The sequence below is a fragment of the Anomaloglossus baeobatrachus genome, chromosome 4, assembly GCF_048569485.1.
Source record: "Anomaloglossus baeobatrachus isolate aAnoBae1 chromosome 4, aAnoBae1.hap1, whole genome shotgun sequence".
NCBI lineage: Eukaryota > Metazoa > Chordata > Amphibia > Anura > Aromobatidae > Anomaloglossus > Anomaloglossus baeobatrachus.
In genome coordinates this window covers 11,416,944-11,428,320 of record NC_134356.1, presented here as the reverse complement: position 1 = coordinate 11,428,320, position 11,377 = coordinate 11,416,944, and positions in this window count along the sequence as shown.

The window sequence follows — 11,377 nt, the reverse complement described above, 5'->3', positions numbered from 1 at the left end:
AAGGAGAGAGGAGGTCAGGAGCAGGGCTCCTAGGAAGTTATTTAGGTGGCAAACGGTGGTCTGGGTCTAGAAGGAGCTGGACCCCCGGTCGCAGGGGATCGTGGCAAGGGGCATGGAACTGTCGAGAACAGCCGGCGGCCTTGCATCATCACCAGACTGGGACAAGGGCACGACGGGGTACGTGGACCCTAGGGCAGGAAGTAGCTTCAGGCAACCTGACAATTTACCCGACGAGAACGGAGCCTCCAAAATCGGGGTACTAGCGCAACGAGGGGGATAGGACTTTCCACTCAAACAGTCCAGAAAATCCCAAGCGTGAACCCTGAGCAAGCTCCCACAGTTAGCCACACTGGGGAGCGGGACCCGACTAGTTCTACACTACCGGGATCAACAGAGAAGTAACTTAGTGCCAAGAGGCAGGTCACAGATCACCAGGCAGCACCATTGGGGACGGGACCCGAACTAGCTCCCCTCAGCGGTAGCGGTGTCCAGAACTTTGGTTTATCCAGTTGTCGGTGTCAGCTTAATGGACTGAGAGTACAAAAGTGACCTCTTCACACCAAACGGCACTCCCACTCATCATCACCGAGCCCCGGGATATTCCCCCTACCCATGGAGGGCTCTAACACCTGGCTGCCCAGTCCATCGCCCCTGGGTACTCCCAACCGCAGCGGTGGTACTCCACATTACCACGGGTGGCGCCACAAACTCTAATATAATCCCCTGTAAATACCCCCTTCATTTGAGTGGCCGCACGACCCCCGGGTCCAGAGACCCCTCGAGCCACCGCAGATCCGGATCCGAGCAGCCCGGCTGCTGGCACGGGGGTGGCACACTCTTTGTGAGGATCTGTTTTTGAGCTTATTATTGCTGCCAGAACCCCTAAAATTGATTCCATCTTGAAGAGACGTGCTGGGAAAGAGGCAATTGTCAATCAAGCCACTCGGTGAGGCAGCACTTAATTAATGATTGAGCAATTGCTTGAACTAAAATCGTTTCTTATAGATATGGTGAACCCTCAGGTAACCTTAAATGAAGGTCAATGGACACAGGTGGCTGAATTGAAGGAATTGCTTAAATCACCCATTTACCATGACTAAAAAATTACAAGCTGAGGATTTAACTCCTGGCATTTTCATAAGGGAGCGGAAGAACTTGCTATTTTGCCTGTCCCAAAGAGGAGGTTTAATCGCAGATGGCTTTTCTGCTTCAATGAAATGTAGGGAGACACAGCTATTGGAAAATAACATTCTTCTGGCAGCTGTTTATGTGGACCCAAGTCATCGTATACTGCTTGATGATCAACAGCTTGTTAAAGGAAAAGAAGCTGTGAGTGAGGTAGCAGTTAGGATGAGCGGCTGCAGGACTGCCAGGAGCAAGAGGACTTGGGTCCTGACAGTGCTACTGCTGCCATATCTTCATCAGGTGAGTTTAACTTTGACAAGTATTTGGATGACATGGAGCAGGCAAAGCGTTACCACAAAGGAAAAAGATTTCACTCCGTCCCCTATAGCAGCAGATTGACCACATTTCAGTAACATTTTTCACTTGCTCTCAAAGAAATAGAAAAATTAAACCGTTCAAAACTGACTGTGCACGAGGCAATTCCTTTATACCCGGAAATTGTTAGAGATGTGCCCATGTGGTTACGGCTTTGCCTCCAGCCCAAGTTACTGTAGAGAGGTTATTCTCCAGCCTTAACATTATCAGGTCAGATTTGAGGTCATCTGCGAAGGACGATCTGATGGAGGCAAATCTATGTCTTACAACAAATTCATGGACTGCACAAATGTTATTTAGTAGGTTTTTGTTGAAAACTGTTTTTTTGCCACTTACAGATTATTACATAGTGTTATACAGTGCCTACAAGTAGTATTCAACCCCCTGCAGATTTAGCAGGTTTACACATTCGGAATAACTTGGCATTGTGACATTTGGACTGTAGATCAGCCTGGAAGTGTGAAATGCAGCAAAAAAGAAGGTTATTTCTTTTTTTAAATTGTGAAAAGTTTATTCAGAGGGTCATTTATTATTCAACCCCTCAATCCACCAGAATTCTGTTTGTGCCTGAAATACTTCTTAATACTTTAGGGGAACCAAAGAACAATGAGCTTCACATGTTTGGATTAATTATCTCTTTTTCCAGCCTTTTCTGACTAATTAAGACCCTCCCCAAACTTGTGAACAGCACTCATACTTGGTCAACATGGGAAAGACAAAGGAGCATTCCAAGGTCATCAGAGACAAGATCGTGGAGGGTCACAAGGCTGGCAAGGGGTACAAAACCCTTTCCAAGGAGTTGGGCCTACCTGTCTCCTCTGTTGGGACCATCATCCGGAAGTGGAAGGCTTATGGAACTACTGTTAGCCTTCCACGGCCTGGACAGCCTTTGAAAGTTTCCACCCGTGCCGAGGCCAGGCTTGTCCGAAGAGTCAAGGCTAACCCAAGGACAACAAGGAAGGAGCTCCGGGAAGATCTCATGGCAGTGGGGACATTGGTTTCAGTCAATACCATAAGTAACGTACTCCACCGCAATGGTCTCCTTTCCAGACGAACCCGTAAGGTACCTTTACTTTTAAAGCGTCATGTCAAGGCTCGTCTACAGTTTGCTCATGATCACTTGGAGGACTCTGAGACAGACTGGTTCAAGGTTCTCTGGTCTGATGAGACCAAGATCGAGATCTTTGGTGCCAACCACACACGTGACGTTTGGAGACTGGATGGCACTGCATACGACCCCAAGAATACCATCCCTACAGTCAAGCATGGTGGTAGCAGCATCATGCTGTGGGGCTGTTTCTCAGCCAAGGGGCCTGGCCATCTGGTCCGCATCCATGGGAAGATGGATAGCATGGCCTACCTGGAGATTTTGGCCAAGAACCTCCGCTCCTCCATCAAGGATCTTAAGATGGGTCATCATTTCATCTTCCAACAAGACAACGACCCAAAGCACACAGCCAAGAAAACCAAGGCCTGGTTCAAGAGGGAAAAAATCAAGGTGTTGCAGTGGCCTAGTCAGTCTCCTGACCTTAACCCAATTGAAAACTTGTGGAAGGAGCTCAAGATTAAAGTCCACATGAGACACCCAAAGAACCTAGATAACTTGGAGAAGATCTGCATGGAGGAGTGGGCCAAGATAACTCCAGAGACCTGTGCCGGCCTGATCAGGTCTTATAAAAGACGATTATTAGCTGTAATTGCAAACAAGGGTTATTCCACAAAATATTAAACCTAGGGGTTGAATAATAATTGACCCACACTTATGTTGAAAATTTATTAAAATTTAACTGAACAACAAAACTTGTTGGTTTGTAAGATTTATGCATCTGTTAATAAATCCTGCTCTTGTTTGAAGTTTGCATCTTATCAAACCTGCTAAATCTGCAGGGGGTTGAAGACTACTTGTAGGCACTGTATATTATATACACAATATACAGTATATGTAATTATATTACATAGTGTACTACATATTTACAATATATTAGTTTTTTGTGTTCTAAAGTTGTATCCAATAAATATATTTTATGTTCTATCTAAATATCTTGATTATTGTATCATAAAAATGATTAAATGTCTGATACATTGTACAATGCATTCTTCACTTAAATATAAGCAATATATGTCAGAGTCGGTGCAAGGGAATTTGAGGAGTCGGAATCGCATGTTTACCGACTCCACAGCCCTGATACAGACAGAACCTGGGACAGTCTCCTGAGGAATAAGAGGCCGCACGCCTTCCTTGATAATATATCACCGGTTATGTGCGCGGGATTCTGTGATGGACGCTGATCCCGGGACCTCGTCTGGTGAATAGATGAGGGGGGTCACAGTCTGCCCGGGACCCCGGTATATACACAGAAAACCTCCTCTACCGACAAACCTACAACCTGCAGTAACCCTCAGTCCACTATATCACTGCAAGACCAGCTCTGCCCTCACCTACTGTATCCTGACCCATCTCCTGTAGACTGGGAGCCCCCACGGGCAGGGTCCCTTCCTCCTGTAGACTGTAGTCCCTTTTAGCGCCCCCTTTGGCAGTGTCACAGCTTGTAAACGCTTTTTGTAGCAGCCAACAGTCTTTCAATTTTTGTTTGAGGAATTTTCCTCCATTATTCCTTGGAGACGACTTCCAGTTCTGTGAGATTCCTGGCTCGTCTTGCATGCACTGCTCTTCCTTGGAGATGTCTTCCAGTTCTGCGAGATTCCTGGCTCATCTTGCATGCTCTGCTCTTCCTTGGAGACATCTTCCAGTTCTGTGAGATTCCTGGCTCATCTTGCATGCACTGCTCTTCCTTGGAGATGTCTTCCAGTTCTGTGAGATTCCTGGCTCATCTTGCATGCACTGCTCTTCCTTGGAGACATCTTCCGGTTCTGTGAGATTCCTGGCTCATCTTGCATGCGCTGCTCTTCCTTGGAGACATCTTCCGGTTCTGTGAGATTCCTGGCTCATCTTGCATGCGCTGCTCTTCCTTGGAGACATCTTCCGGTTCTGTGAGATTCCTGGCTCATCTTGCATGCACTGCTCTTCCTTGGAGACATCTTCCGGTTCTGTGAGATTCCTGGCTCATCTTGCATGCGCTGCTCTTCCTTGGAGACATCTTCCAGTTCTGTGAGATTCCTGGCTCATCTTGCACGCACTGCTCTTTCTTGGAGAAGTCTTCCAGTTCTGTGAGATTCCTGGCTCATCTTGCATGCACTGCTTTTTCTTGGAGACGTCCTCCCCTGATATGACATCGGGGGCCTGGTAATCATAAGATGTTCCCGGGTTATGCTGCAGTCGATCACTCTGCTGCTGCCACGGAGTAATGACGATGTCGCTGGATCGAGGGTGTCACAAATCGTTTTGCTCAGTTTTATTTAAAGGTCAACACCAGAACAAAAAAGGAACAGAGATAAGGATACAACACATCCCATCACCAGAGAACAGTCCGTCTCCTCCACAACTCTGATTGAAACATATACAGGTTATAGGTCTTATCAGGTGAGCAGTCAATGGCAACGGTAATAGTGAAAGAAAATATAAGAAGCTGCGTGATCCGCCTCATTCTCTGCAGCTTTCTCCACTTATGAGCCTCTTCTTCCTCTAAAATTTCCATTCACTTTGAAAAACAGTTAAAGCAGGCAGGATGCCGACTCCCTGAGGGATCAGCGGACAGCTGCCTATTCAGGTCTATGGAGAAGCCACAGATAGATCCTGCTGCTTCTAGTAAGTGTCTTCTTTCATCCCAGTTGCAAAAGTGGCAAAATATAAAAAGACCAAAATCTTATACAGTTCAGACGTTTTTGAACTGATTCCGGGTGTTGCATTTGGAGGCTGTTGCTGTGAACGTACAACATGTAGTGAGAGGAGGAAAAGAAACCGCCCATCATAGAGCCGAAAACAAGAAGAATCCATCAGAGAGCACCCCAAAAAGCAAATACAGAGGAGTCACCCCAAGGAGCAAATACAGAGGGGTCACCCCAAGGAGCAAATACAGAGGAGTCACCCCAAGGGGCATATACAGAGGAGTCACCCCAAGGAGCAAATACAGAGGAGTCACCCCAAGGGGCATATACAGAGGAGTCACCCCAAGGAGCAAATACAGAGGAGTCACCACAAGGGGCATATACAGAGGAGTCACCCCAAGGAGCAAATACAGAGGGGTCACCACAAAGAGCAAATACAGAGGAGTCACCACAAGGGGCAAATACAGAGGAGTCACCCCAAGGGGCAAATACAGAGGAGTCACCCCAAGGGGCAAATACAGAGGAGTCACCCCAAGGTGCAAATACAGAGGAGTCACCACAAGGTGCAAATACAGAGGAGTCACCACAAGGTGCAAATACAGAGGAGTCACCACAAGGTGCAAATACAGAGGAGTCACCACAAGGTGCAAATACAGAGGAGTCACCACAAGGAGCAAATACAGAGGAGTCACCACAAGGAGCAAATACAGAGGAATCACCACAAGGGGCAAATACAGAGGAGTCACCACAAGGAGCAAATACAGAGGAGTCACCACAAGGTGCAAATACAGAGGAGTCACCACAAGGAGCAAATACAGAGGGGTCACCACAAGGAGCAAATACAGAGGAATCACCACAAGGAGCAAATACAGAGGAGTCACCACAAGGTGCAAATACAGAGGGGTCACCACAAGGTGCAAATACAGAGGGGTCACCACAAGGGGCAAATACAGAGGGGTCACCACAAGGGGCAAATACAGAGGGGTCACCACAAGGGGCAAATACAGAGGGGTCACCACAAGGTGCAAATACAGAGGAGTCACCCCAAGGTGCAAATACAGAGGAGTCACCCCAAGGTGCAAATACAGAGGGGTCACCCCAAGGTGCAAATACAGAGGGGTCACCCCAAGGTGCAAATACAGAGGAGTCACCCCAAGGGGCAAATACAGAGGGGTCACCACAAGCAGCAAATACAGAGGAGTCACCACAAGGAGCAAATACAGAGGAGTCACCACAAGGAGCAAATACAGAGGAGTCACCACAAGGTGCAAATACAGAGGGGTCACCCCAAGGAGCAAATACAGAGGGGTCACCCCAAGGAGCAAATACAGAGGGGTCACCCCAAGGGGCAAATACAGAGGAGTCACCACAAGGTGCAAATACAGAGGAGTCACCACAAGGTGCAAATACAGAGGAGTCACCACAAGGAGCAAATACAGAGGAGTCACCACAAGGAGCAAATACAGAGGAGTCACCACAAGGAGCAAATACAGAGGAGTCACCACAAGGAGCAAATACAGAGGAGTCACCCCAAGGAGCAAATACAGAGGAGTCACCACAAGGGGAAAATACAGAGGAGTCACCACAAGGAGCAAATACAGAGGAGTCACCACAAGGAGCAAATACAGAGGGGCCACCCCAAGGAGCAAATACAGAGGAGTCACCACAAGGAGCAAATACAGAGGAGTCACCCCAAGGAGCAAATACAGAGGAGTCACCACAAGGAGCAAATACAGAGGGGTCACCCCAAGGAGCAAATACAGAGGGGCCACCCCAAGGAGCAAATACAGAGGGGTCACCCCAAGGAGCAAATACAGAGGGGTCACCCCAAGGAGCAAATACAGAGGGGTCACCCCAAGGAGCAAATACAGAGGGGTCACCCCAAGGAGCAAATACAGAGGAGTCACCACAAGGAGCAAATACAGAGGGGTCACCCCAAGGGGCAAATACAGAGGAGTCACCACAAGGAGCAAATACAGAGGAGTCACCACAAGGAGCAAATACAGAGGAGTCACCACAAGGAGCAAATACAGAGGAGTCACCACAAGGGGCAAATACAGAGGAGTCACCACAAGGAGCAAATACAGAGGAGTCACCACAAGGAGCAAATACAGAGGAGTCACCACAAGGAGCAAATACAGAGGAGTCACCACAAGGAGCAAATACAGAGGAGTCACCCCAAGGGGCAAATACAGAGGAGTCACCCCAAGGGGCAAATACAGAGGAGTCACCCCAAGGAGCAAATACAGAGGAGTCACCACAAGGTGCAAGTACAGAGGGGTCACCACAAGGGGAAAATACAGAGGAGTCACCACAAGGAGCAACTACAGAGGAGTCACCACAAGGAGCAAATACAGAGGGGTCACCACAAGGAGCAAATACAGAGGGGTCACCACAAGGAGCAAATACAGAGGAGTCACCACAAGGAGCAAATACAGAGGGGTCACCACAAGGGGCAAATACAGAGGAGTCACCACAAGGAGCAAATACAGAGGAGTCACCACAAGGAGCAAATACAGAGGAGTCACCACAAGGAGCAAATACAGAGGAGTCACCACAAGGAGCAAATACAGAGGAGTCACCACAAGGAGCAAATACAGAGGAGTCACCACAAGGAGCAAATACAGAGGAGTCACCCCAAGGCGCAAATACAGAGGAGTCACCCCAAGGGGCAAATACAGAGGAGTCACCCCAAGGGGCAAATACAGAGGAGTCACCACAAGGAGCAAATACAGAGGAGTCACCACAAGGAGCAAATACAGAGGGGTCACCCCAAGGAGCAAATACAGAGGAGTCACCACAAGGTGCAAATACAGAGGGGTCACCACAAGGTGCAAATACAGAGGGGTCACCCCAAGGAGCAAATACAGAGGAGTCACCCCAAGGTGCAAATACAGAGGAGTCACCCCAAGGGGCAAATACAGAGGAGTCACCACAAGGAGCAAATACAGAGGAGTCACCACAAGTAGCAAATACAGAGGAGTCACCACAAGGAGCAAATACAGAGGAGTCACCACAAGGAGCAAATACAGAGGAGTCACCACAAGGAGCAAATACAGAGGAGTCACCACAAGGAGCAAATACAGAGGAGTCACCACAAGGAGCAAATACAGAGGAGTCACCACAAGGAGCAAATACAGAGGAGTCACCACAAGGCGCAAATACAGAGGGGTCACCACAAGGCGCAAATACAGAGGAGTCACCCCAAGGGGCAAATACAGAGGAGTCACCCCAAGGGGCAAATACAGAGGAGTCACCCCAAGGGGCAAATACAGAGGAGTCACCCCAAGGGGCAAATACAGAGGAGTCACCACAAGAGGCAAATACAGAGGAGTCACCACAAGAGGCAAATACAGAGGAGTCACCACAAGGGGCAAATACAGAGGAGTCACCCCAAGGGGCAAATACAGAGGAGTCACCACAAGGGGCAAAATATTGATCAGCCTTAAAAATAGAGAGGTCGGTTTAAACTTTGCCAAAAAAAAAAAAAAAAAATCTGAAGCAGCCGCCAGTTCTGGAAAAGCAGCAGAGGATGTTTGAGACTAAAGGCCGCTTTACACGCTGCGATATCGGTCCCGATATCACTAGTGTGGGTACCCGCCCCCATCTGTTGTGCGACACGGGCAAATTGCTGCCCGTGGCGCACAACATCGCCCAGACCCGTCACACGGACTTACCTGCCCGGCGAAGTCGCTGTGACCGGCGAACCGCCTCCTTTCTAAGGGGGCGGTTCGTTTAGCGTCACAGCAGCGTCACTGAACCGCCGCCCAATAGAAGCGGAGGGGCGGAGATGAGCGGGACGTAACATCCCGCCCACCTCCTTCCTTCCGCATAGCGGCCGGGAGGCAGGTAAGGAGAGCTTCCTCGTTCCTGCGGTGTCACACATAGCGATGTGTGCTGCCGCAGGAACGAGGAACAACATCGCTACTGCTGCAGTAACGATATTTGAGAATGGACCCCCATGTCACGATGCAAAATCGCTCATAGGCGTCACACGCAACAACATCGCTAATGCGGCCGGATGTGCGTCACATATTCCGTGACCCCAACGACTTCGCATTAGCGATATCGTAGCGTGTAAAGCCCCCTTTAGATCAACCTGTGCCAGAATGATGGAACAAGAAAGCCTGAAGAAGGAGCGGCTCCTGATCCCGAGCACAGCACATGGTCTGTAACACATGGCGGAGGCGGTGTGCTGGCCGGGCATGCAGGACTCCAAATGGCCCTGGGGCACTAGTGGTCATTGATGATGTGACTGAAGACAGAAGCAGCCGGATGAATTCTGCAGTGTACAGGCGATACTATTTGCTCAGATTCCACCAAATGCAGCAAGGATTGGACGGATCTTCATAGACAGATGGAAAATGAACCAAAACATCCTGCAAAAGCCAAAGAAGTGGAATATTCTGCAATGGCCGAGACCTCACCAGATCTCAGCAGCATTTCACAAGAAGACAAAACTTAAGGAGAAAGATGCCCAAACAAGGAACATCAAGTCACCGCAGTAGAGGCAGCAAATCCTCACACCGGAGGAGACCAGCGATGGAGACGTCCACGGCTAAAAGGCTCACACCGGAGGAGACCAGCGCTGGACACGTCCACGGCCAAAAGCCTCACACTGGAGGAGACGACCACGGCCAAAAGCCTCACACCGGAGGAGACCAGCGATGGAGACGTCCACAGCCAAAAGCCCCACACTGGAGGAGACGACCACGGCCAAAAGCCTCACACCAGACATGACCAGCGATGGACACGTCCACAGCGGAAGCCTCACACCGGAGGAGACCAGCGATGGACACGTCCACAGCCAAAAGCCTCACACCGGAGACCAGCGATGGAGACGTCCACGGCCAAAAGCCTCACACCGGAGGAGACCAGCGATGGAGACGTCCACGGCCAAAAGACTTCAGTCATTGCTGCAAAGGATTCTCTACAAAGGGTTAAAAAGAACATTTTATTTAAAGGTAAAGTCACTTCACCTCTGAGCCCCTGAAATGAGGAGACTTTATAGAAAAGTGGTCGCAATTTCTAAATGTCACCCAGGAGTTTTGTTCAGCCCCCGAAAGTCTCCACTTCAATTACATCTTTATATCTAAAGTATTGGCCTGCAGAGCTGAAATCACACAGATTCGGTCAATGCCCAAAGGTTTCTGGGCCAAACTGTACTCGTCATTATATTCATACCGACTGGTGATCACAGCAGAGACAAACACAAAAAACAATGTTGAAGTTGTGTTGTGATGTAGCATCCCTTAAAAAAATATTTTCTTTACCCAAATTGGTTTGGATATAAACGAGTGCAACTTCAAATCCCGGAGAGGAAGCTTAAAAAAAAAAAAGAGTGGAAAATAAAGAGGGGAAAGTAAGAAAGAGGGAGAAAAAAAAAAGCAAGAGGGGAAAATGTAAGCAAGAGGGGGGAAAATAAGCAAGAGGGGGGAAAAGCAAGAGGGGAAAAAAAAGCAAGAGGGGAAAAAAGCAACAGTGGAAAAAAGCAAGTCAACGAGTGAGAGATATAGGAAGAAGAAAAAAAAAGCAAGCAAACAAATGAGAGATAAAAGCAAGTGAGCAGAAGAAGCAAATGATCGAAAGGGGAAAAAAAATAAGCAAACTTGGGAGCAAGAAAGAGTACTCAAAAAAATGAAAAAATGCAAGCAAGAAAAAAAATTAAAAAACAAAACAAAAAACAAACAAACGAGCAGGTGAGAAAAAAAAAAAAAGTGAGCAAAATAGAAAACAAAGTGAGAAGTAAGCAAAAAAACAAGCGGAAAAAAGGAAATAAAACAAGCAAACTTGAGAGAGAGAAAAAAAAAAGAAGAGAGTAAAGAACAAAGTAAAAGCAAGTGAAGAAGGTGAACAAGTGGAGAAAACAAAAATAGAAAAAGAAAGCGAACAAGCAAGAGCAGCAAAAGTTATTAACAAAAATGCGTTATCGTTGCAGTTTGAACTAAGAAGAAAATTATTTAACCCTTGCAGCAAACTGATGGGTTTTTCTTTTTTTTATGCAGTTTTTTCCTCTTTTTCGCTGCAGTTGATTTTTCCTCCTCCTGGTACTTTATGTGGTAACAGACGCCGTCACCACTGAGCGCGCGCCATAAGCCCCCTGCGGAGGCACTACAGCTCCCAGCATGCTCCGGCAGCCGCGTACAGGAAC